This window comes from Pseudophryne corroboree, chromosome 2 (assembly GCF_028390025.1).
Source record: "Pseudophryne corroboree isolate aPseCor3 chromosome 2, aPseCor3.hap2, whole genome shotgun sequence".
In the NCBI taxonomy this organism is placed as follows: domain Eukaryota; kingdom Metazoa; phylum Chordata; class Amphibia; order Anura; family Myobatrachidae; genus Pseudophryne; species Pseudophryne corroboree.
The window spans coordinates 245,908,781-245,935,815 of NC_086445.1; the positions used below are offsets into that span (position 1 = coordinate 245,908,781).

Here is a 27,035-nt window from a genome sequence, read left to right on the forward strand (position 1 = left end):
GGGAGAAGAAGCGAACTCACCTGCGTGCAGTGTGGATTGGGCTACTTAGGCTACTGGACATTAGCTCCAGAGGGACGATCACAGGCCCAGCCATGGATGGGTCCCAGAGCCGCGCCGCCGTCCCCCTTACAGAGCCAGAAGAGCAGAAGACGTCCTGTCTTCAATAAGGTAGCGCACAGCACCGCAGCTGTGCGCCATTGCTCTCAGCACACTTCACACTCCGGTCACTGAGGGTGCAGGGCGCTGGGGGGGGCGCCCTGAGACGCAATAAAAATACCTTAGATGGCAAAAAAAATACATCACATATAGCTCCTGGGCTATATGGATGCATTTAACCCCTGCCAGAATACATAGAAAAACGGGAGATAGGCTCCGCCCCCTTATCGTCGGCCTTATCTCCTCAGCACACTGGCGCCATTTTCCCTCACAGCTCCGTTGGAGGGAAGCTCCCTGGCTCTCCCCTGCAGTCACTACACTACAGAAAGGGTTAAAAAAGAGAGGGGGGGCACTAATTACGCGCAGTATTAAAGATACAGCAGCTATAAGGGGAAAAACACTTATATAAGGTTATCCCTGTGTATATATATATATATTTATATAGCGCTCTGGTGTGTGCTGGCAAACTCTCCCTCTGTCTCCCCAAAGGGCTAGTGGGGTCCTGTCCTCTATCAGAGCATTCCCTGTGTGTGTGCTGTATGTCGGTACGTTTGTGTCGACATGTATGAGGAGAAAAATGATGTGGAGACGGAGCAGATTGCCTGTAATAGTGATGTCACCCCCTAGGGGGTCGACACCTGAGTGGTTGAACTGTTGGAAGGAATTACGTGACAGTGTCAGCTCTGTATAAAAGACAGTGGTTGACATGAGACAGCCGGCTACTCAGCTTGTGCCTGTCCAGACGTCTCATAGGCCGTCAGGGGCTCTAAAGCGCCCGTTACCTCAGATGGCATATATAGACGCCGACACGGATACTGACTCCAGTGTCGACGGTGAAGAGACAAATGTGACTTCCAGTAGGGCCACACGTTACATGATTGAGGCAATGAAAAATGTTTTACACATTTCTGATAATACGAGTACCACCAAAAAGGGGTATTATGTTCGGTGAGGAAAAACTACCTGTAGTTTTCCTGAATCTGAGAAATTAAATGAGGTGTGTGATGATGCGTTGGTTTCCCCCGATAACAACTGATAATTTCTAAAATGTTATTGGCATTATATCCTTTCCCGCCAGAGGTTAGGGTGCGTTGGGAAACACCCCCTAGGGTGGATAAAGCGCTCACACGCTTGTAAGGGCTCTACCCTCTCCTGAGATGGCCGCCCTTAAGGATCCTGCTGATAGAAAGCAGGAGGGTATCCTAAAATGTATTTACACACATACTGGTGTTATACTGCGACCAGCAATCGCCTCAGCCTGGATGTGCAGTGCTGGGTTGGCGTGGTCGGATTCCCTGACTGAAAATATTGATACCCTAGATAGGGACAGTATATTTTTGCCTATAGAGCATTTAAAAGATGCATTTCTATATATGCGTGATGCACAGCGGAATATTTGCCGACTGGCATCAAGTCTAAGTGCGTTGTCCATTTCTACCAGTAGAGGGTTATGGACACGACAGTGGTCAGGTGATGCGGATTTCAAACGGCATTTGGAAGTATTGCCTTATTAAGGGGAGGAGTTATTTGGGGTCGGTCTTTCAGATCTGGTGGCCACGGCAACAGCTGGGAAATCCACGTTTGTACCCCAGGTCGCCTCTCAACATGAGAAGACGCCGTATTATCAGGCGCAGTCTTTTCGTGGACAAGCGGGCAAAAGGTTCCTCATTTATGCCCCGTGACAGAGGGAGAGGAAAAAGGCTGCAGAAATCAGCCAGTTCCCAGGAACAGAAACCCTCTCCCGCCTCTGCCAAGCCCTCAGTATGACGCTGGGGCTTTACAAGCAGAATCAGGCACGGTGGGGGGCCCGTCTCAATGAATTTCAGCGCGCAGTGGGCTCACTCGCAAGTAGACCCCTGGATCCTTCAGGTGATATCTCAGGGGTACAAATTGGAATTCGAGACGTCTCCCCCTCGCCGTTTCCTAAAGTCGGCTTTACCGATGTCTCCTTCTGACAGGGAGACAGTTTTGGAAGCCATTCACAAGCTGTATTCCCAGCAGGTGATAATCAAGGTACCCCTCCTGCAACTGGGAACGGGGTATTATTCCACACTGTTGTGGTACCGAAGCCGGACGGCTCGGTGAGACCGATTCTAAATCTAAAATCTTTGAACACTTACATACAGAGGTTCAAATTCAAGATTGAGTCACTCAGAGCAGTGATTGCGAACCTGGAAGAAGGGGACTACATGATGTCTCGGGACATCAAGGATGCTTACCTTCATGTCCAAATTTACCCTTCTCACCAAGGGTACCTCAGGTTTATGGTACAGAACTGTCACTATCAGTTCAGACGCTGCCGTATGGATGGTCCACGGCACCCCGGGTCTTTACCAAGGTAATGGCCGAAATGATGATATTCCTTCGAAGGAAGGGAATTTTAGTTATCCCTTACTTGGACGATTCCCTGATAAGGGTAAGATCCAGGGAACAGTTGGAGGTCGGTGTAGCACTATCTCAGGTAGTGTTGCGGCAGCACGATTGGATTCTCAATATTCCAAAATCGCAGCTGGTTCCGACGACTCGTCTTCTGTTCCTAGGGATTATCCTGGACACAGTCCAGAAAAAGGTGTTTCTCCCGGAGGAGAAAGCCAGGGAGTTATCCGAGCTAGTCAGGAACCTCCTAAAACCGAGCCAAGTCTCAGTGCATCAATGCACAAGGGTTCTGGGTAAAATGGTGGCTTCCTACGAAGCAATCCCATTCGGCAGATTCCATGCAAGAACTTTCCAATGGGACCTGCTGGACAAATGGTCCGGGTCGCATCTTCTGATGCATCAGCGGATAACCCTGTCACCAAGAACAAGGGTGTCCCTCCTGTGGTGGTTGCAGAGTACTCATCTTCTAGAGGGCCGCAGATTTGGCATTCAGGACTGGGTCCTGGTGACCACGGATGCCAGCCTGCGAGGCTGGGGAGCAGTCACACAGGGAAGGAATTTCCAGGGCTTATGGTCAAGCCTGGAGACATCACTTCACATAAATATCCTGAAGCTAAGGGCCATTTACAATGCTCTAAGCTTAGCAAGACCTCTGCTTCAAGGTCAGCCGGTGTTGATCCAGTCGGACAACATCACGGCAGTCACCCACGTAAACAGACAGGGTGGCACAAGAAGCAGGAGGGCAATGGCAGAAGCTGCAAGGATTCTTCGCTGGGCGGAAAATCATGTGATAGCACTGTCAGCAATTCCGGGAGTGGACAACTGGGAAGCAGACTTCCTCAGCAGACACGACCTCCACCCGGGAGAGTGGGGACTTCACCCAGAAATCTTCCACATGATTATAAACCGTTGGGAAAAACTCGACAGGTATTGCGCCAGGTCAAGGGACCCTCAGGCAATAGCTGTAGACGCTCTGGTAACACCGTGGGTGTACCAGTCAGTGTATGTGTTCCCTCATCTGCCTCTCATACCCAAGGTACTGAGATTGATAAGATGGAGAGGAGTAAGCACTATATTCGTGGCTCCGGATTGGCCAAGAAGGACTTGGTAACCGGAACTTCAAAAGATGCTCACGGAGGATCCGTGGCCTCTACCTCTAAGAAGGGACCTGCTTCAGCAAGGACCCTGTCTGTTCCAAGACTTACCGCGACTGCGTTTGACGGCATGGCGGTTGAACGCCGGATCCTGAAGGAAAAAAAGGCATTCCGGATGAAGTCATCCCTATCCTGATCAAAGCCAGGAAGGATGTAACCGCAAAACATTATCACCGCATTTGGCGAAAATATGTTGCGTGGTGCGAGGCCAGTAAGGCCCGACGGAGGAAATTCAACTGGGTCGATTCCTACATTTCCTGCAAACAGGAGTGTCTATGGGCCTGAAATTGGGGTCCATTAAGGTTCAAATTTCGGCCCTGTCAATTTTCTTCCAAAAAGAACTAGCTTCAGTCCCTGAAGTTCAGATGTTGTAAAAGGGGTACTGCATATACAGCCTCCTTTTGTGCCTCCAGTGGCACCTTGGGATCTCAATGTAGTTTTTGGGTTCCAAAAAAGTCACATTGGTTTGAACCACTTAAATCTGTGGAGTTAAAATATCTCACATGGAAAGTGGTCATGCTGTTGGCCCTGGCCTGGGCCAGGCGCGTGTCAGAATTGGCGGCTTTATCCTGTAAAAGCCCTTATCTGATTTTCCATTCGGACACGGCGGAATTGAGGACTCGTCCTCAGTTTCTCCCTAAGGTGGTTTTCAGCGTTTCACCTGAACCAACCTATTGTGTTGCCTGCGGCTACTAGGGACTTGGAGGACTCCAAGTTGCTAGACGTTGTCAGGGCCCTGAAAATATATGTTTCCAGGACGGCTGGAGTCAGAAAATCTGACTCGCTGTTTATCCTGTATGCACCCAACAAGCTGGGTGCTCCTGCTTCTAAGCAGACTATTGCTCGTTGGATTTGTAGTACAATTCAGCTTGCACGTTCTGTGGCAGGCCTGCCACAGCCAAAAATCTGTAAATGCCCACTCCACAAGGAAGATGGGCTCATCTTGGGCGGCTGCCCGAGGGGTCTCGGCTTTACAACTTTGCCGAGCAGCAACTTGGTCAGGAGCAAATACGTTTGTAAAATTCTACAAAATTGATACCCTGGCTGAGGAGGACCTGGAGTTCTCTCATTTGGTGCTGCAGAGTCATCCGCACTCTCCCGCCCGTTTGGGAGCTTTGGTATAATCCCCATGGTCCTTTCGGAGTTCCCAGCATCCACTAGGACGTCAGAGAAAATAAGAATTTACTTACCGATAATTCTATTTCTCATAGTCCGTAGTGGATGCTGGGCGCCCATCCCAAGTGCGGATTGTCTGCAATACTTGTACATAGTTACAAAAATCGGGTTATTATTGTTGTGAGCCATCTTTTCAGAGGCTCCTCTGTTATCATGCTGTTAACTGGGTTCAGATCACAGGTTGTACGGTGTGATTGGTGTGGCTGGTATGAGTCTTACCCGGGATTCAAAATCCTTCCTTATTGTGTACGCTCGTCCGGGCACAGTATCCTAACTGAGGCTTGGAGGAGGGTCATAGGGGGAGGAGCCAGTGCACACCAGCTAGTCCTAAAGCTTTTACTTTTGTGCCCAGTCTCCTGCGAGCCGCTATTCCCCATGGTCCTTTCGGAGTTCCCAGCATCCACTACGGACTATGAGAAATAGAATTATCGGTAAGTAAATTCTTATTTTCTCCAACTTGTAGAAGTGACCGCTTGGTTTTTGTGCTCTTCCCAATAATATTGTATTTCCTTACTGAGGGTGGTATAACTGGATGAGAGTTGGTGATGCAGCATATTAGGTTAAATGTAATACAAACACACAATCGATTAAGTGGCTTCATTTTAAAGCGGATATAATTATAAAAGGCAAAACCTCACTGACTTTGTCTTGGACGTTCTTGTTGCTTTAAATGTAGCTGCTAAATTGCTGCAGTTATGGCTGCCTGCAGTCTGTTACATTTACTCCATGTTCTTTATCACAAGTAATCGTTGGTACAAAATAGAAGAAACATTTGGCTCTTCCGTAATGCAAACAGATGCAGAAACAACACATGCTAAAGGTGATGATCGAAGAGTATTTCATTTAACTGAATAATTATATCATTAAATTAAATGAACCAATCAGCTGTTAGTAGGTTGCCAACCATAAATCTTCATCATGACAGAAGGGAGACTGCCAGCGCTGCCTTCGGTGTCTGTTATCAAGAAAACAATTACTATTACTATTAATACTAATATTAATATTACTGCAGTTCACAGGTAAATTAGTATATCTGCATTTATTGACCATGAAATTTCAATATTTCACTTTCTTGGTCAAGAAATGTTGATATACAGGTTGAGTATTCCTTATGCAAAATGCTTGGGACCAGACGTATTTTGGTTATCGGATTTTTCCGTATTTTGGAATAATCTCATACTATAATGAGAAATCATGGTGATGGGACCTAAATCTAAGCACAAAATGCATTTATGTTACATATACACCTTATACACACAGCCTGAAGGCAATTTTAGCCAATATTTTTTATAACTTTGTGCATTAAACAAAGTGAGTCTACATTCACACAATTCATTTATGTGTCATATACACCTTATACACACAGCCTGAAGGTCATTTAATACAATATTTCTCTAACGTCCTAGTGGATGCTGGGAACTCCGAAAGGACCATGGGGAATAGCGGGCTCCGAAGGAGGCTGGGCACTCTAGAAAGATTTATGACCACCTGGTTTGCACTGGCTCCTCCCACTATGACCCTCCTCCAAGCCTCAGTTAGATCTTGTGCCCGGCCGAGGTTGGATGCACACTAGGGGCTCTCCTGAGCCTCTAGAAAGAAAGTATAGAATTAGGTTTTTTATTTTCAGTGAGACCTGCTGGCAACAGGCTCACTGCAGCGAGGGACTAAGGGGAGAAGAAGCGAACTCGCCTGCTTGCAGCCGGATTGGGCTTCTTAGGCTACTGGACACCATTAGCTCCAGAGGGATCGACCGCAGGCCCAGTCCTTGGTGTTCGGTCCCGGAGCCGCGCCGCCGTCCCCCTTACAGAGCCAGAAGCAAGAAGAGGTCCGGAAAATCGGCGGCAGAAGACATCAGTCTTCACCAAGGTAGCGCACAGCACTGCAGCTGTGCGCCATTGCTCCTCATGCACACTTCACACTCCGGTCACTGAGGGTGCAGGGCGCTTGGGGGGGGGGCGCCCTGAGCAGCAATAAAAACACCTTGGCTGGCAAAAATACCACAATATATAGCCCCAGAGGCTATATATGTGGTAAATACCCCTGCCAGAATCCAGAAAAAAGCGGGAGAATAGGCAGCGGAAAAGGGGCGGAGCTATCTCCCTCAGACACACTGGCGCCATTTTCTCTTCACAGTGCAGCTGGAAGAAAGCTCCCCAGGCTCTCCCCTGTAGTTTTCAGGCTCAAAGGGTTAAAAAGAGAGGGGGGGCACTAAATTTAGGCGCAATATTGTATATACAAGCAGCTATTGGGAAAATTCACTCAGTTATAGTGTTAATCCCCACATTATATAGCGCTCTGGTGTGTGCTGGCATACTCCTCTCTCTGTCTCCCCAAAGGGCTTTGTGGGGTCCTGTCCTCAGTCAGAGCATTCCCTGTGTGTGTGCGGTGTGTCGGTACAGCTGTGTCGACATGTTTGAGGAGGAGGCTTATATAGTGACGGAGCAGATGCCGATAAATGTGATGTCGCCCCCTGTGGGGCCGACACCAGAGTGGATGGTTAGGTGAAAGGTATTAACCGACAGTGTCAACTCCTTACATAAAAGGGTGGATGACGTAACAGCTGTGGGACAGCCGGCTTCTCAGCCCGCGCTTGCCCAGGCGTCTCAAAGGCCATCAGGGGCTCAAAAACGCCCGCTCATTCAGATGGCAGACACAGATGTCGACACGGAGTCTGACTCCAGTGTCGTCAAGATTGAGACATATACACAATCCACTAGGAACATCCGTGACTTGATCCCGGCAATAAAAAATGTGTTACACATTTCTGACATTAACCTCTAAAAATGGGTTTTTATGTTTGGGGAGAAAAAGCAGGCAGTGTTTTGTTCCCCCATCAGATGAATGAATGAAGTGTGAGAGAAGCGTGGGTTCCCCCTGATATGAAACTGGTAATTTCAAAAAAGTTACTGATGGCGTACCTTTTCCCGCCAGAGGATAAGTTACGCTGGGAGATATCCCCTAGGGTGGATAAGGCGCTCACACGGTTGTCAAAATAGGTGGCACTGACGTTTTAGGAACGGCCACTTTGAAGGTACCTGTTGATAAAAAGCAGGAGGCTATCCTGAAGTCTGTTTTTACACACTCGGGTACTAGACTGAAACCTGCAGAGCGTGCTGCTGCAGCGTGGTCGGTGACCCTGTCAAACATACTAGTTTGCGAACATGAGAACATATTAAAGACGTCGTCTTATATATGAGGGATGCACAGAGGGATATTTTGCCGGCTGGCATCCAAAATGAATGTAATGTCCATTCTGTCAGGATTAGAGACCTGTCACTGGACAGGTGATGCTGACTTTAAAAGGCGCATAGAGATTCTGCCTTATAAGGGTGAGGAATTATTTGGGGATGGTCTCTGGGACCTCGTATCCGCAGCAACAGCTGGGAAGAAATATTTTTACCTCAGTTTTCCTCACAGACTAAGAAAGCACTGTATTATCAGGTACAGTCCTTTAGGCTTCAGAAAAGCAAGCGTGTCAAAGGCGCTTCCTTTCTGTACAGAGACAAGGGAAGAGGGAAAAAGCTGCACCAGTCAGCCTGTTCCCAGAATCATAATTCTTCTCTCGCTTCCTCTGAGTCCACAGCATGACGCGGGGGCTCCACAGGTGTAGCCAGGTACGGTGGGGGGCCGTCTCAAAAATTTCAGCGATCAGTGGGCTCGCTCACAGGTGGATCCCTGTTTCATTCAAGTAGTATTTCAAGGGTACAAGCTGGAATTCGAGATGTCTTCCCCCCGCCGTTTCCTCAAATATGCTTTGCCGACAACTCCCTCAGGCAGGGAGGCTGTGCTAGAGGCAATTAATAAGCTGTATTCCCATCAGGTAATACTTAAGGTGCCCCTACTTCAACAAGGACGGGGTTACTATTCCACACGGTTTGGGGTCCCGAAACCGCATGGTTCGGTGTGACCCTTTTTTATATTTAAAATCCTTGAACACATACATAAAAAAATTCAAGTTCAAGATGGAATCGCCCAGGGCGGTTATTGCAAGCCTGGACGAGGGGGATTACATGGTATCCCGGGACATCAAGGATGCTTACCTGCATGTCCCCATTTACTATCCTCGCCAGGAGTACCTCAGATTTGTGGTACAGGATTACCATTACCAAGTCCAGACTCTGCCGTTTGGACTGTACATGGCACCGAGGGTGTTACCAAGGTAATGGCCGGAATGATGATACTCCTTCGAAAAAGGGGAGTTTTTAATGATCCCGTACTTGGATAATCTCCTTATAAGGGCGAGGTCCAAGGAGCAGTTGCTAGTCGGGGTAGCACTATTTTGGAAAGTGCTACAACAGCACGGTTGGATTCTAAACAGTCCAAAGACACAGCTGTTTCCTACGACACGTCTACTGTTCCTGGGGATGGTTCTGGACACAGACCAGAAATAAGTATTTCTCCCGGAGGAGAAAGCCATGGAGCTGTCATCTCTAGTCAGAGACCTCCTGAAGCCAAAACAGTTATCGGTGCATCATTGCACACGAGTCCTGGGAAAAATGATAGCTTCCTACGAAGCAATCCCATTCGGCAGGTTCCATGCAAGAACTTTTCAGGGGGACCTGTTAGACAAGTGGTCCGGATCACATCTTCAGATGCATCGGCTGATAACCCTGTCTCCAAGGACCAGGGTATCTCTACTGTAGTGGCTGCAGAGTGCCCATCTTCAAGAGGGCCGCAGGTTCGACATACAGGACTAGGTCCTAGTGACCGTGGATGCCAGCCTTTGAGGCTGGGGGGCAGTCACACAGGGAAGAAGCTTCCAGGGACTTTGGTCAAGTCAGGTGACTTCCCTACATAAATATTCTGGAACTGAGGGCCATTTACAATGCCCTGAGTCAGGCAAGGCCTCTGCTTCAAAAGGCCGGTCCTGATCCAATCAGACAACATCACGGCAGTCGCCCATGTAAACCAACAGGGCGGCACAAGAAGCAGGATGGCGATGGCAGAAGCCATAAGGATTCTCCGATGGGCGGAAAATCATGTGTTAGCACTGTCAGCAGTGTTCATTCTCGGAGTGGACAACTGGGAAGCAGATCTTCTCAGCAGACACGACTTCCACCCGAGAGAGTGGGGACTTCATCCAGAAGTCTTCCAAAGGATTGTACACCATTGGGAAAGGCCACAGGTGGACATGAAGGCGTCCCGCCTCAACAAAAAGCTATAAAAGATATTGCGCCAGGTCAAGGGACCTTCAGGCGATAGCTGTGGACGCTCTGGTAACACCGTGGGTGTACCAGTCGGTTTATGTGTTCCCCCCCTCTGCCTCTCATACCAAAGGTACTGAGAATAATAAGAAGGCGAGGAGTAAGAACGATACTCGTGGTTCCGGATTGGCCAAGAAGAGCCTGGTACCCAGAACTTCAAGAAATTATATCAGAGGACCCATGGCCTCTGCCGCTCAGACAGGACCTGCTGCAGCAGGGGCCCTGTCTGTTCCAAGACTTACCGCGGCTACGTTTTGATGGCATGGCGGTTGAACGCCGGATCCTAAAGGAAAAGGGCATTCCGGAGGAAGTCATTCCTACGCTGATTCAAGCCAGGAAAGATGTAACTGCAAAACATTATCACCGCATATGGCGGAAATATGTTGCTTGGTGTGAGGCCACAAAAGGCCCCAACAGAGGAATTTCAACTAGGCCGATTTCTGCATTTCCTACAAGCAGGAGTGTCCATGGGCCTAAAATTAGGCTCCATTAAGATACAGATCTCGGCTCTGTCGATTTTCTTCCAGAAAGAATTAACTTCAGTACCTGATTTTCAGACATTGTAAAAGGAGTGCTGCATATTCAGCCCCCGGTTGTGCCTCCAGTGGCACCTTGGGATCTCAACGTGGTGTTGAGTTTCTTAAAATCACATTGGTTTGAACCACTAAAAACCGTGGATCTAAAATATCTCACGCGGAAAGTGGTCATGTTATTGACCTTGGCTTCGGCCAGGCGTGTATCAGAATTGGCGGCTTTGTCATATAAAAGTCCTTATCTGATTTTCCATATGGAGAGGGCAGAATTGAGGACTCGTCCCCAGTTTCTCCCTAAGGTGGTATCAGTTTTTCACTTGAAAAAACCTATTGTGGTGCCTGCGGCTACTAGGGACTTGGAGGATTCCAAGTTACTGGACGTAGTCAGGGCCTTGAAAAATTATGTTTCCAGGACGGCTAGACTCGCTATTTATCCTGTATGCACCCAACAGGCTGGGTGATCCTGCTTCTAAGCAGACTATTGCTCGCTGGATCTGTGACACGATTCAGCAGGCGCATTCTGCTGCTGGACTGCCGCATCCTAAATAAGTGAAAGCCCATTCCACAGGGAAGGTGGGCTCATCTTGGGCGGCTACCCGAGAGGTCTCGGCTTTACAACTTTGCCGAGCTGTTACTTGGTCAGGGGCAAACACGTTTGCAAAATTCTACAAATTTGATACCCTGGCTGAGGAGGACCTTGAGTTCTCTCATTCGGTGCTGCAGAGTCATCCGCACTCTCCCGCCCGTTTGGGAGCCTTGGTATAATCCCCATGGTCCTTTCGGAGTTCCCAGCATCCACTAGGACGTTAGAGAAAATAAGATTTTACTCACCGGTAAATCTATTTCTCGTAGTCCGTAGTGGATGCTGGGCGCCCATCCCAAGTGCGGATTGTCTGCAATACTTGTAAATAGTTATTGCTAACTAAAGGGTTATTGTTGAGCCATCTGTTGAGAGGCTTAGTTGTTTTCATACTGTCAAACTGGATATAGTATCACGAGTTGTACGGTGTGATTGGTGTGGCTGGTATGAGTCTTACCCGGGATTCAAAATCCTTCCTTATTATGTCAGCTCGTCCGGGCACAGTGTCCTAACTGAGGCTTGGAGGAGGGTCATAGTGGGAGGAGCCAGTGCACACCAGGTGGTCATAAATCTTTCTAGAGTGCCCAGCCTCCTTCGGAGCCCGCTATTCCCCATGGTCCTTTCGGAGTTCCCAGCATCCACTACGGACTACGAGAAATAGATTTACCGGTGAGTAAAATCTTATTTTTTTTAATAACTTTGTGTATTAAACAAAGTTTGTGTACATTGAGCTATCAAAAAACAAAGTTTTCACTATCTCACTCAAAAAAGTCTGTATTTCGGAATACTCCGTATTTCGCAATATTTGGATATGGGATACTCAACCTGCACTAATTTACCTGAACTGGTTTTCTCGATAATGGATTCAGCTTTGTTATACCCCTTTCACACCGCACAAATAACCCGGTATCGACCCGGTGTATTGCTGGGTTGACACGGGTCGCTGTGCAGTGTGAAAGGGCCCATGGCGAATTCCTGGGTTGCCTGACCAGGTAATTCAACCAGGGAGTAAAGCAGTATTATTCCCGGGTCAGGGGCAGTGTGAACTGGTTGATGAGATCCGGGACCCGTTCACTACATAGGGAGAGGCGGCGCGGAGATGAGCTCATCTGCCAGCACCGTTACTGATACCAGCTCCGCCCCCTGCCACTATGGCAATGCGACCCGGCATATTGCCGGGTTAGGGAGCCAGTTGTTAGGGTCCAATGCTTGGTCCCACCTGGTAAGGACCCGTTTCCAATTCTCGGGTGGGACCCAGCATTTGCGATGTGAAAATAAGATTTTACTCACCGGTAAATCTATTTCTCGTAGTCCGTAGTGGATGCTGGGGACTCCGTAAGGACCATGGGGAATAGACGGGCTCCGCAGGAGACTGGGCACTCTAAGAAAGATTTAGTACTACTGGTGTGCACTGGCTCCTCCCTCTATGCCCCTCCTCCAGACCTCAGTTAAGGAAACTGTGCCCGGAAGAGCTGACATTACAAGGAAAGGATTTTGGAATCCAGGGCAAGACTCATACCAGTCACACCAATCACACCGTATAACTTGTGATAAACTTACCCAGTCAACAGTATGAACAACAGAGCATCAAACAATGGATGCCAACATAACATAACCCTTATTGAAGCAATAACTATATACAAGTATTGCAGAAGAAGTCCGCACTTGGGACGGGCGCCCAGCATCCACTACGGACTACGAGAAATAGATTTACCGGTGAGTAAAATCTTATTTTCTCTAACGTCCTAGTGGATGCTGGGGACTCCGTAAGGACCATGGGGATTATACCAAAGCTCCCAAACGGGCGGGAGAGTGCGGATGACTCTGCAGCACCGAATGGGCAAACACAAGGTCCTCCTCAGCCAGGGTATCAAACTTGTAGAATTTTGCAAAGGTGTTTGAACCCGACCAAGTAGCAGCTCGGCAAAGCTGTAATGCCGAGACCCCTCGGGCAGCCGCCCAAGAAGAGCCCACTTTCCTTGTGGAATGGGCTTTTACTGATTTTGAAGAATGAGCCTGCTGAATCGTGTTACAGATCCAGCGAGCAATGGTTTGCTTTGAAGCAGGAGCACCCAGCTTGTTGGATGCATACAGGATAAACAGCGAGTCAGTCTTCCTGACTCCAGCCGTCCTGGCTACATAGATCTTCAAAGCCCTGACTACATCAAGCAACTTGGAATCCTCCAAGGCACGAGTAGCCGCAGGCACCACAATAGGTTGGTTCAAATGAAAAGATGACACCACCTTCGGCAGAAATTGCGGACGAGTCCGTAATTCTGCCCTGTCCATATGGAAAACCAGATAGTGGCTTTTACATGACAAAGCCGCCAATTCTGACACACGCCTAGCCGAAGCTAAGGCCAATAGCATGACCACCTTCCACGTGAGATACTTTAGCTCCACGGTCTTGGCTCAAACCAGTGGGATTTCAGGAAACCCAACACCACGTTGAGATCCCAAGGTGCCACTGGTGGCACAAAAGGGGGCTGAATATGCAGCACTCCCTTCACAAACGTCTGAACTTCAGGAAGAGAAGCCAGTTCCTTTTGAAAGAAAATGGATAGGGCCGAAATCTGGACCTTTATGGACCCCAACTTCAAGCCCATAGTCACTCCAGACTGTAGGAAGTGCAGGAACCGGCCCAGCTGGAATTCCTCTGTAGGGGCCTTCCTGGCCTCACACCAAGCAACATATTTTCGCCATATACGGTGATAGTGTTTTGCTGTCACGTCCTTCCTAGCCTTTATCAGCGTAGGAATAACTTCATCCGGAATGCCTTTTTCCGCTAGGATCCTGCGTTCAACCGCCATGCCGTCAAACGCAGCCGCGGTAAGTCTTGGAACAGACAGGGCACCTGTTGTAACAGGTCCTGTCTGAGAGGCAGAGGCCATGGGTCCTCTGTGAGCATTTCTTGCAGTTCCGGATTGGCCAAGAAGGACTTGGTACCCGGAACAATTAGTATTGTTCTCACTCCTCTTTTTCTTACGATTCTCAGCACCTTGGTATGAGAGGAAGAGGAGGAAACACATAGACTGACTGGAACACCCACGGTGTTTCTAGTGCGTCCACAGCTATCGCCTGAGGGTCTCTTGACCTGGTGCAATACCTTTGTAGCTTTTTGTTGAGACGGGATGCCATCATGTCCACCTGTGGCAGTTCCCATCGATTTGTAATCTGAGTGAAGACTTCGTGATGAAGTCCCCACTCTCCCGGGTGGAGGTCGTGCCTGCTGAGGAAGTCTGCTTTCCCAGTTGTCCACTCCCGGAATGAACACTGCTGACAGTGCTTGCACGTGATTCTCCGCCCAACGAAGAATCCTGGTGGCTTCCGCCATCGCCACTCTGCTTCTAGTGCCGCCCTGGCGGTTTACATGAGCCACTGCGGTGATGTTGTCTGACTGAATCAGCACCGGTTGGTTGCGAAGCAGAGGCTCCGCTTGACTCAGGGCATTGTATATGGCCCTTAGTTCCAGGATATTTATGTGCAGACAAGCCTCCTGACTTGAGAAGATGAGCACTCTGCAGCCACCACAGCAGAGACTCCCTGGCCCTTGGGGACAGGGTGATCAACCGATGCATCTGAAGATGCGATCCGGACCACTTGTCCAACAGATCCCACTGAAAGATCCTCGCATGGAACCTGCCGAAGGGAATGGCTTCGTACGATGCCACCATCTTTCCCAGGACTCGCGTGCAGTGATGCACCGACACCTGTTTTGGTTTTAAGAGGTCTCTGACTAGAGTCACGAGTTCCTTAGCCTTCTCTGCCGGGAGAAACACCTTCTTCTGTTCTGTGTCCAGAATCATGCCCAGAAAGGGCAGACGCGTCGTAGGAATCAGCTGCGACTTTGGGATATTCAGAATCCAGCCATGCTGCTGCAACACTTCCTGAGAGTGTGCTATGCTGATCCGCAACTGCTCTCTGGACCTCGCCTTTATGAGGAGATCGTCCAAGTATGGGATAACTGTGACTCCTTGCTTTCTCAGGATCACCATCATTTCCGCCATTACCTTGGTAAATATTCTCGGTGCCGTGGAGAGCCCAAACGGCAACGTCTGGAATTGGTAATGACAGTCCTGTACCACAAATCTGAGGTACTCCTGATGAGGTGGATAAATGGGGACATGCAAGTAAGCATCCTTGATGTCCAGAGACACCATAAAATCCCCCTCTTCCAGGCTTTCAATCACCGCTCTGAGCGATTCCATTTTGAACTTGAATCTTTTCAGATAAATGTTCAGGGACTTTAAATTCAATATGGGTCTGACCGAACCGTCCGGTTTCGGTACCACAAACATTGTGGAATAGTATCCCCTTCCCTGTTGAAGGAGGGGAACCTTTACCACCACCTGCTGGAGATATAACTTGTGAATTGCCGCTAACACTACTTCCCTTTCCATGGGGGAAGCTGGCAGGGCCGATTTGAGGTAACGGTGAGGGGGCATCACTTCGAATTCCAGCTTGTATCCCTGAGACACAATCTTTATAGCCCAGGGATCCACCTGTGAGCGAATCCACTGGTGGCTGAAATTTCGGAGACGCGCCCCCACCGCTCCTGGCTCCACCTGTGGAGCCCCAGCGTCATGCGGTGGATTTAGTGGAAGCCGGGGAGGACTTCTGTTCCTGGGAACTAGCTGTATGGTGCAGCTTCTTTCCTCTACCCCTGCCTCTGGCAAGAAAGCATGCACCTCTGACCTTCTTGCTTCTTTGTGATCGAAAGGACTGCATTTGGTAATACTGTGCTTTCTTAGGCTGTGAGGGAATATATGGCAAAAAATTTGACTTCCCAGCCGTAGCTGTGGAAACTAGGTCCGAGAGACCGTCCCCAAACAATTCCTCACCCTTGTAAGGTAAAACCTCTATGTGATTTTTGGAGTCTGCATCACCTGTCCATTGCCGAGTCCACAGGACCCTTCTGGCAGAAATTGACATTGCATTTATTCTAGAGCCCAGTAGGTAAATGTCACTCTGGGCATCCCTCATATATAGGACAGCGTCTTTTATATGCCCCAGGGTCAGTCAAATGATATCCTTGTCTAAGGTATCCAGTTCCTCAGACAGATTATCTGTCCATGCTGCTACAGCACTACACATCCAGGCCGACGCAATTGCCGGCCTCAGTAGAGTACCTGAATGTGTATAAACAGACTTCAGGATACTTTCCTGCTTCCTATCGGCAGGATCCTTTAGGGAGGCCGTATCCTGTGACGGCAGGGCCACCTTCTTAGATAAGCGTGTCAGAGCTTTATCTACCCTAGGGGAGGATTCCCAGCGTAACCTGTCTGTTGGCGGGAAAGGGTACGCCATAAGTAACCTTTTGGAAATCGGCACTTTCCTATCGGGGGAATCCCACGCTTTTTCACATAACTCATTTAACTCATGTGAAGGGGGAAAAGTCACCTCTTGCTTTTTCTCCCCATACATATAAACCCTCTTGTCAGGGATAGGGTTTACCTCTGATATGTGCAATACATCCTTCATTGCTATAATCATGTAGCGGATGGCTTTAGCCATTTTAGGCTGCAATTTTGCATCATCGTCATCGACACTGGAGTCAGAATCCGTGTCGATATCTGTGTCAACAATTTTGGATAGTGGGCGCTTCTGAGACCCTGACGGCCCCTGCGCTGTAGGATCAGGCATGGGCTGAGACCCCGACTGTCCCAAGGCATCCGCTTTATCCAACCTTTTATGCAAGGAGTTTACATGATCATTTAACACCTTCCACATATCCATCCAATCAGGTGTCGGCGCCGTCGGCGGAGACACGTCATTCATCTGCACCTGCTCTGCCTCCACATAGCCCTCCTCGTCAAACATGTCGACACGCGTACCGACACACCACACAGGGGATGCTCTATATGAGGACAGGACCCCCACAAGGCCTTTTGGAGAGACAGAGAGAGAGTATGCCAGCACACACCCCAGCGCTATATGACCCAGGAATCACACAGTAACTTAGTGTTTACCCAGTAGCTGCTGTATATATGATTAATGCGCTAAATTTATGTGCCCCCCCCCTCTCTTTTTACCCTCTTTCTACCGTGAGTCTGCAGGGTAGAGCCTGGGGAGCTTCCTCTCAGCGGAGCTGTGGAGAGAAAATGGCGCTGGTGAGTGCTGAGGAAGAAGGCCCCGCCCCCTCAGCGGCGGGCTTCTGTCCCGCGATTTTGTGTAAAATTAATGGCGGGGGCTCACGCATATTACAGTGCCCAGCTGTATATATGCTGCTTTATTGCCAGGAGGTAATCAATTGCTGCCCAGGGCGCCCCCCCCTGCGCCCTGCACCCTACAGTGACCGGAGTGTGCTGTGCGCTACCTCATATGAAGACAGGAGTCTTCTGCCGCCGATTTTGACGTCTTCTTGCTTCAACCCGCCGGCTTCTGGCTCTGCGAGGGGGACGGCGGTGCGGCTCCGGGAACGGACGATCAAGGTTAGGTTCCTGTGTTCGATCCCTCTGGAGCTAATGGTATCCAGTAGCCTAAGAAGCGCAACCTAGCCGCAGTTAGTAGGTTTGCTTCTCTCCCCTCAGTCCCACGTAGCAGAGAGTCTGTTGCCAGCAGAAGCTCTCTGAAAATAAAAAAACCTAACTAAAATACTTTCTTATTAGCAAGCTCAGGAGAGCTCACTAAAATGCACCCAGCTCTGTCCGGGCACAGTTTCCCTAACTGAGGTCTGGAGGAGGGGCATAGAGGGAGGAGCCAGTGCACACCAGTAGTACTAAATCTTTCTTAGAGTGCCCTGTCTCCTGCGGAGCCCGTCTATTCCCCATGGTCCTTACGGAGTCCCCAGCATCCACTACGAGAAATAGATTTACCGGTGTTCGTTCCGGGAGTGGACAGCTGGGAAGCAGACTTCTTCAGCAGGCATGACCTCCACCCGGGAGAGTGGGGACTTTATCCAGAAGTCTTCCAACTGATTGTAAATCGTTGGGAAAGGCCACAGGTGGACATGATGGTGTCCCGCCTCAACAAAAAGCTAAAAAGATATTGTGCCAGGTCAAGGGACCCTAAGGCAATAGCTGTGGACGCTCTAGTGACACCGTGGGTGTGCCAGTCGGTTTATGTGTTCCCTCCTCTTCCTCTCATACCAAAGGTGCTGAGGATAATAAGAAAGAGAGGAGTAAGAACTATACTCATCGTTCCGGATTGGCCAAGAAGGACTTGGTACCCGGAACTACAAGAAATGATCTCAGAGGACCCTTGGCCTCTGCCTCTCAGACAGGACCTGCTACAGCAGGGGCCCTGTCTGTTCCAAGACTTACCGCGGCTGCGTTTGACGGCATGGCGGTTGAACGCCGGATCCTGATGGAAAAGGGCATTCCGGTTGAAGTCATTCCTACGCTGATAAAAGCTAGGAAAGATGTGACAGCAAAACATTATCACCGCATATGGCGAAAATATGTTGCTTGGTGTAAGGCCCCCACAGAAGAATTTCAGCTGGGTCGATTTCTGCACTTCCTACAGTCAGGAGTGACTATGGGCCTAAAATTGGGATCCATTAAAGTCCAGATTTCGGCCCTGTCTATTTTCTTTCAAATAGAACTGGCTTCACTGCCTGAAGTTCAGACGTTTGTTAAGGGAGTGCTGCATATTCAGCCCCCTTTTGTGCCCCCAGTGGCACCTTGGGATCTCAACGTTGTGTTGGATTTCCTAAAATCACATTGGTTTGAGCCACTTCAGACCGTGGAATTAAAATATCTCACGTGGAAAGTGGTCATGCTTTTGGCCTTGGCTTCGGCTAGGCGGGTATCAGAATTGGCGGCTTTGTCCTGTAAAAGCCCCTATCTGATTTTCCATATGGACAGAGCAGAATTGAGGACTCGTCCCCAATTCCTCCCTAAGGTGGTGTCAGCGTTTCATTTGAACCAACCTATTGTGGTGCCTGCGGCTACTCGGGACTTGGAGGCTTCCAAGTTGCTGGACGTAGTCCGGGCCCTGAAAATCTATGTTTCTAGGACGGCTAGAGTCGGAAAGACTGACTCGCTGTTTGTTTATCCTGCATGCACCCAACAAGCTGGGTGCTCCTGCTTCTAAGCAGACTATTGCTCGCTGGATCTGCTCCACGATTCAACTTGCACATTCTGCGGCTGGACTGCCGCATCCTAAATCAGTAAAAGCCCATTCCACAAGGAAGGTGGGCTCTTCTTGGGCGGCTGCCCGAGGGGTCTCGGCTTTACAACTTTGCCGAGCTGCTACCTGGTCGGGATCAAACACGTTTGCAAAATTCTACAAGTTTGATACCCTGGCTGAGGAGGACCTTGAGTTTGCTCATTCGGTGCTGCAGAGTCATCCGCACTCTCCCGCCCGTTTGGGAGCTTTGGTATAATCCCCATGGTCCTTACGGAGTTCCCAGCATCCACTAGGACGTCGGAGAAAATAAGAATTTACTCACCGGTAATTCTATTTCTCGTAGTCGATGCTGGGCGCCCATCCCAAGTGCGGATTGTCTGCAATACTTGTATATAGTTATTGCCTAACTAAAGGGTTATTGTTATGAGCCATCTGTTAGTGAGGCTCAGTTGTTATTCATACTGTTAACTGGGTATAGTATAACGAGTTGTACAGTGTGATTGATGTGGCTGGTATGAATCTTACCCGGGATTCCAATTCCTTTCCTTGTTGTGTCAGCTCTTCCGGGCACAGTTTCCCTAACTGAGGTCTGGAGGAGGGGCATAGAGGGAGGAGCCAGTGCACACCAGTAGTCCTAATTCTTTCTTAGAGTGCCCAGTCTCCTGCGGAGCCCGTCTATTCCCCATGGTCCTTACGGAGTCCCCAGCATCCACTAGGACGTTAGAGAAAGGGGTATTAGTCTCCCTTATCCACAAGGAAATGCAGCCTTAGTTATGTCCAATGTGATATTGCTGTGGCTACATCTGTGTATTGTCTCTAGAGAGAGCCAAGTTCACGTGATGATGGATAAGTGTGTAAATGATTCTACTAGTGAGATCAGTAAATTAACCGCAATGAAACTGCTTACAGTGACTGGGGGGAAAGTTTGGCGTTACGGTCATTTTGCTTAAGAAACTGCATGATTTGTAGTGTCAGCAGTGTCTGATGATGGCTATTACACATACTTTGGATGCTCTTTATGCATAGACATCTGATGAACACAAAATGATCTCTGTTTATATATCATGGGTTAATGAAGGGTCAAAGTCTGCTGAGTTCTAAGAGAATGTCACAGAATAAGGGCTCTTGTCTCTGACTTGAACGTGGCTGTTATATCATAGTCATGACCGACCTTCTTCCTCTCCCTAAGGGAAGGGTGGGAAGTGCATTAAGTGGCTGTGAGTGAGCCTTTATGGAGAGCACTGCTGATAAAGGAATGTTTCTTGAGGGAAGATTTGACACCGCTTTCCCTGCACTTGTGAACATTCTACAGTAGCATGTGATTGCAGTCAGTCCTGTGTGACTTATGTGATCGGAACTTCCTGTAGCCTAGCTAAGCTGGAAGAGCTATACTTACAAGTTTCAATGTTTCTAAAATTGCTTGTAAACTGTGTGCTTACGCACGCTAAGGACGCGATTTTGCACTTGTAGTAAAATAGCGCAATAATTATCAATATTACCCTAATGGATCCAAAATGCCAACCAGTGCAGAGTTTTTGAGCCATCAATCTTTTTTGCTGCTTCCTGTTCCTAATGCAGCTTTAGTCTACTGTAGTAACTCAAATCAAAAAGCTTGAACGACCATTACTATCCGTGTCCATCACAGTGAAGTCTCGTATAACTAAACTGATCATCATAAAGAAATTGCTATGAATAGTTTAATGAAAATCTAGAAGTTCTCTTGTATCTATTGTAAACTACACACACGAGCTACATCATGAGCAAATGACTTTTACTATCTAGTAACAGTGGTGCATGTAACGGTCGGGGATATATTAGACGTTAAACTGACATTAGGTACTTTTGATGAGGCCTAAATAACTATGGCAGTTAGCTTTTTAGAGTATTTCCAAAATGGCAGTGCTTGTGGGGTGCTCAAGGTCACCCATGGTGAGTACTTACTGACAGTGATTTAAAGAGGGAAAAACCACCAACAGGGTGTTGGGTCGCTAAAACTTCATGTGAGGTTAGCAAAGACTACTCTGTCTAGTACGGACCAAGAAAAGGGCTAGTGTGGCAAAAATAAAATTCTTGATGGTGATTGGAACAATGAGTAACACTGTGTATCGAACCCTGTTGGGAATGGGACTGTATAGCTTGTGTCCACTTCGTGCCCATGGAGAGAGTAGGGGTGTAGTATGGTATGCCGGCGGCCGGGCTCCCGGCGACCAGCATACCGGCGCCGGGAGCCCGACCGCCGGCATACCGACAGTGTGGTGAGCGCAAATGAGCCCCTTGCGGGCTCGCTGCGCTCACCACTCTGTGGGCACGGTGGCGCGATTTTATTCTCCCTCCAGGGGGGTCGTGGACCCCCACGAGGGTGAAAGTGCCTGTATGCCGGCTGTCGGGATTCCGTCGCCGGTATACTGTGCGCCGGGATCCCGACAGTCGGCATACTGAAGACCATCCGGAGACTAGTGTCCACCCAGCGGGGTCTGAGCCACTATCTCCGCTGACAGGACACTGAGCTCCTGAGGGGATCGATCGCTCACCCCAGCAGCATGCCACCACCCCCTTACAGAGCCGGAAGATCAGTGGCGAGTTAGTCACCGCCCCTCCTGGCAAGCGGGGAGCCGGTGTGAAGATGGCGGCAACAGGGTAGGGGCGCTCCAGGGCTTAGCAGTACATAGTGCGGCGCTGTGAGGGGCGCCCTGAGCCAGCCCCTACCCCCCAAACTGACCACCAAGCCTGTCAGGGTCCCAGGATCGCTGCCAGCACATTTCCTCAGGCCAGTATAATCTTCAGCTTCTCCTCAGAGCGGACCCAGCAGTGTTCAGCACCATTTTCCTGCCTGCAGAAACGCTATCAGTTAGAGCTGTCCCTCCTAATCAATTTCAGCTATCTTATACGGTACCAGGGGGTTGTAGAAGGGGGTGGGGGCTGTATATCTGTACTGTGCAACTTATTAAGGTACACAGTAAGCGCTGGTTAGGGGTCTCCCTATCTTGTAGCGCTTGGTGTGGGTTGGCTCCAATCTCGTGTGTCTCTCTTGCCATTCTTGGTGGGGGGGGGGGACACTCTGTCTGCCTTTCCCTGTGTGTGTGTGTGGTGTGTTTGTGGTCTCCATTCAGCTATGTCCAGGGACTCTGTGTCATATGCTGCTGAGGATATGTCCTCTCAGGATGATGCCATTCCATGTAATCAGGATTGCACTGTGTTAGCGCAGGTCCCAGCAAGGGAGCCTGAGTGGTTAGCCTCTCTTAAAAGTGTGATTTCTCAGATATCTACTAGAGTTGCACAAAATGAGTCTGCAACTCGGGTTTTACAGAAATCTATGGCAGTTTGGTCCGGTTCTGTTACCTCAGGGCCCCCTGTTGTACGCTCCCAAAAAGTGCTCTTGCCCAGATTATGCAAGATGACACGGATACCGATTCTGACACGGCAGACGGTGATGGGGATGTGCTGCGGAGGGCGGCATCTCTTGCAAAAGGGGTGCAGTTGATGATAGAGGCAACATTAGAGATGTTTAATATTGCTGATACAACACCTGAGCAGGTTGAGGAGGCTTGCTTCACTGACAATAAGAAAACCTTACTAACTTTCCCTGCGTCTAAGGAATTAAATGCTATATTTGAGAGAGCCTGGGATAACCCGGAGAAAAAATTCAGATCCCTATAAAGGTTCTGGTTGCTTTCCCTTTTCCTGAGGAGGATAGGAAAAAATGGGAAAACCCACCCATAGTTGACGTGTCTGTATCCAGACTCTCAAAAAAGGTGGTTTTACCTGTCCCCCCGGATCTACCGCGTTAAAAGAACTGGCTGATCGCAAAATTGACACTACGCTCAAATCCATATACATGGCTTCAGGAGTGATATTATGTCCTACTATTGCCTGGGCATGGATTTCCAAAGCTATAGTAAAGTGGTCAGGCATGTTACTTGCGGATTTGGATACAATGGATAAAAGTGATTCTGCAGGATTTATGGTGGAATCCATGAAAGACCTCGGATCGATGGCTGCATGGATATCTTCCATGTCTGTCTCAGCTCATAGAGCACTTTGGCTGCGCCAGTGGTCTGCCGACGCGGAATCCAGGAGAGGTGTTGAGACCCTACCCTACACAGGTCAGGCTCTCTTTGGGGAAGCGTTGGATGCGTGGATTTTCACGGCTACAGTGGGTAAGTCAGCTTTTCTTCCCTCAGCTGCACCTGCTACGAAGAAACCTTTTCTTCAGCTGCATCACAGTCCTTTCGGGCTGCTAAAACAAGAAAGGCCAAGCCGTCTAACTCCACCTTTAGAGGAGGTCGGCCAAAATCCAAGAAACCTGCTGCTGCAGGTTCCCAGGAGCAGAAGCCCCCTTCGGGTACGCCAAAGTCCTCAGCATGACGGTGGACAGCGCGGCCTGGAGGTGGGGGTGAGACTTGGGCATTTCAGCCACGTCTGGGTGTCGTCTGGCCTGGATCCCTGGGTGCAAGATATTGTGTCCCAGGGGTACAGGCTGGAGTTTAAGGATCTCCCTCCTCACGATTCTTCAAATCAGGCTTGCCAGCTTTGTTGGCAGACAGGGCTATCCTACAGGAAGCCATCCAGAAGTTGGTGAGTCACAGGTCATTGTACCAGTTCCACCCCATTTGCAAAACAAGGGTTACTATTCAAACCTTTTTGTGGTACCGAAACCGGATGGTTCGGTCAGGCACATTTTCAACTTAAAATCGCTAAACCCCTTTCTGAGGCAGTTCAAGTTCAAAATGGAGTCTCTGAGGGCGGTGATATCAGGTCTGGGGGAGGGGGAATTCCTGGTATCCCCGGATATCAAGGATGCTTACCTCCACTTCCGATTTGGCCACCGCATCAAGCGTTTCTCCGATTCGCACTGTTAGACTCATTTTCGGTTCCAGGCCCTGCCATTCGGACTCTCCACAGCACCGAGGGTATTCACCAAGGTGATGGCGGAAGTGATGGTTCTCTTCCTCAGTCAAGGGGTGAACATAATTCCGTATCTGGACGATCTACTGATAAAGGCATTGTCTAAGGAGAAGCTGCTACAGTCCATTGTTCTCATGACCCATCTGCTCAGGGAGCACGGTTTGATCCTGAATCTTCCAAAATCACATTTGGAGTCGACCAGGAGGTTTGTCCTTTCTGGGAATGATCCTCTACACGGAAGTGCAGAGGGTGTTTCTTCCGGAGGAGAAAGCGTTGGTGATACAATGGTAAGGGATGTCCTGAAGCCATCCCGGGTGTCGGTTCATCAGTGCATTCGCCTTCTAGGGAAGATGGTGACCTCTTACGAGGCTCTGCTGTACGGGATGTTTCATGCTCTACCCTTCCAACTGGATCTCCTGGACAAGTGGTCGGGATCTCATCTACACATGCACCAGAGAATACGTCTGTCGCCAAAGGCCAGGATTTCACTCCTCTGGTGGCTAAAATTACCTCCCCTTCTGGAGGGCCGCAGGTTCGGGATTCAGGACTGGATCCTTCTAACCACAGATGCAAGTCTTCAAGGCTGGGTCGCAGTCACTCAAGTGGAGACCTTCTAAGGAAGGTGGTCAAGTCTGGAAGCCGGCCTACCAATAAACATTCTGGAACTGAGAGCCGTCTACAACAGTCTTCTCCAAGCGGTCCATCTTCTGCGGGATCGAGCCATTCAAGTGCAGTTGGGCAATGTAACGACCGTGGCTTACATAAACCGACAGGGCAGAACGAAGAGCAGAGCTGCAATGTCAGATGTAACAAAAATCATCCTCTGGGCAGAAAAACACGCGTTGGCGTTGTCAGCAATCTTCATTCCGGGAGTAGACAACTGGGAAGCGGACTTCCTCAGCAGACATGATCTACATCCAGGAGAGTGGGGACTGCATCCAGAGGTGTACAGGGAGGTAACAGATCTTTGGGGTGTACCTCAAATGGCCTCTCGTCTCAACAAGAAACTTCGGCTGTATTGTTCCAGGTCGAGGGACCCGCAATCCGTGGCGGGGGAAGCCCTAGTGACTCTGTGGGTGTTCGTCGATATACGTGTTTCCTCCACTTCCACTCATTCCAAGAGTTCTAAAACTCATAAGGAGAACAAGAGTTCAGGCGATCCTCATAGCTCCGGACTGGCCAAGAAGGGCTTAGTACATGGATCTACTGCTAGAAGAGCCGAGGCCTCTTCCTCTCCTGGAGGACCTGCTGCAGCAGGGGCCGTTCGCTTATCAAGACTTACCGCGGCTACGTTTGACGGCATGGAGGTTGAATGCCAGATATTGGCTCGGAAGGGCATTCCGAACAAGGATATTCCTACCCTGATACAGGCTAGGAAGGGGGGAACGTCTAAACATTACCATCGAATTTGGAAAAAGTATGTGTCTTGGTGTGAAACCAAGAAGTTTCCGGCGGTGGAGTTTCAACTTGGACGGTTTCTCCTTTTCCTGCAAGCAGGTGTGGATTAAGGCCTGAGATTGGGCTCCATCAAGGTCCAGATTTCGGCCTTATCCATTTTCTTCCAGAAACAATTGGCTGTCCTCCCTGAGGTTCAGACCTTTTTGAAAGGGGTTCTGCACATCAGCCCCCTTTTGTGGCGTCAACGGCACCATAGGATCTTGATGTGGTGTTGCAGTTCCTGCAATCGGATTGGTTTGAGCCTCTACAGGAGTCTGAAATCAAGTTTCTCACATGGAAGGCGGTAACTTTGTTGGCCTTGGCTTCTGCTCGACGTGTGTCGGAATTGGGGTCTTTGTCCTGTTACAGTCCATATCTGGTCTTCCATGAAGATAGGGCGGAACTCGGGACTCGTCCACAGTTCCTTCCTAAGGTTGTGTCAGCTTTTCATATCAACCAACCTGTTGTGGTGCCAGTTGCTACTGACTCCACAATTGCTTCAAAGGCCTTGGATGTTGTGTGGACTTTGAAGATTTATATGAAGAGGACTTCTTGTCTCAGGAAATCTGACTCTGTTTGTCCTCTATGATCCCAAGAAAATTGGGTGTCCTGCTTCTAAGCAGTCGATTTCTCGCTGGATCAGGTTCACCATCCAGCATGCCTATTCTACGGCAGGATTGCCGTGTCCAAAATCGGTTAAGGCCCACTCTACTCGTAAAGTGGGTTCTTCCTGGGCGGCTGCCCGGGGTGTGTCGTCCTTACAGCTTTGGCGAGCAGCTACTTGGTCTGGTTCGAACACGTTTGCTAAGTTTTACAAGTTCTATACTTTGGCCTCTGATGACCTCAAGTTTGGTCAAGCAGTTCTGCAGGAGCCTACGTGCTCTCCCTCCCGTTCTGGGAGCTTAGGTACATCCCCATGGTACTAATATGGATTCCAGCATCCTCTAGGATGTAAGAGAAAATAGGATTTTAATTACCTACCGGTAAATCCTTTTCTCGTAGTCCGTAGAGGATGCTGGGTGCCCGCCCAGCGCTTCTTTATCCTGCAGTGGTTATTTGGTTCAGTACTACCTGGTTCCTAGGTAAGTTCTGTGTTCGTTCCTGTTTTATTACTGTTTTAGTTATTGCTGAGTACTCCGGCCGAATTTGCCTTTAAAACATTAAAAAAGTGTCCATATATTGTCTCTATTCGGAAGATTGAAGGCTACTCACACAGCAGTCTGTGTGAGTAGCCTTCAATCTTCCGAAAAATTGAAAAAATATTTAGAAAAGTAATATGTACATTAACATCGCCAAAGGCGATACACTGATCCTACCTCTTTTTGTACGTTTAAATATAATTCTGGATAAGCGGTGATATCCAATTGGATCAGTGACCCCATAAGCTGCATTCCCTTGCGCCAGGTTGTGTCCCACAACACTTTTTTCCCCACAAGTTATATGC

General features: G+C 49.1%; 1 protein-coding gene across 1 annotated transcript in view; it reads left to right on the plus strand.

Annotated features, from left to right (window-relative positions):
- Window positions 1–27,035, plus strand: part of CDK2 (cyclin dependent kinase 2) — a 197,753-nt gene that overhangs the window by 127,507 nt on the left and 43,211 nt on the right. The window lies entirely within an intron of this gene.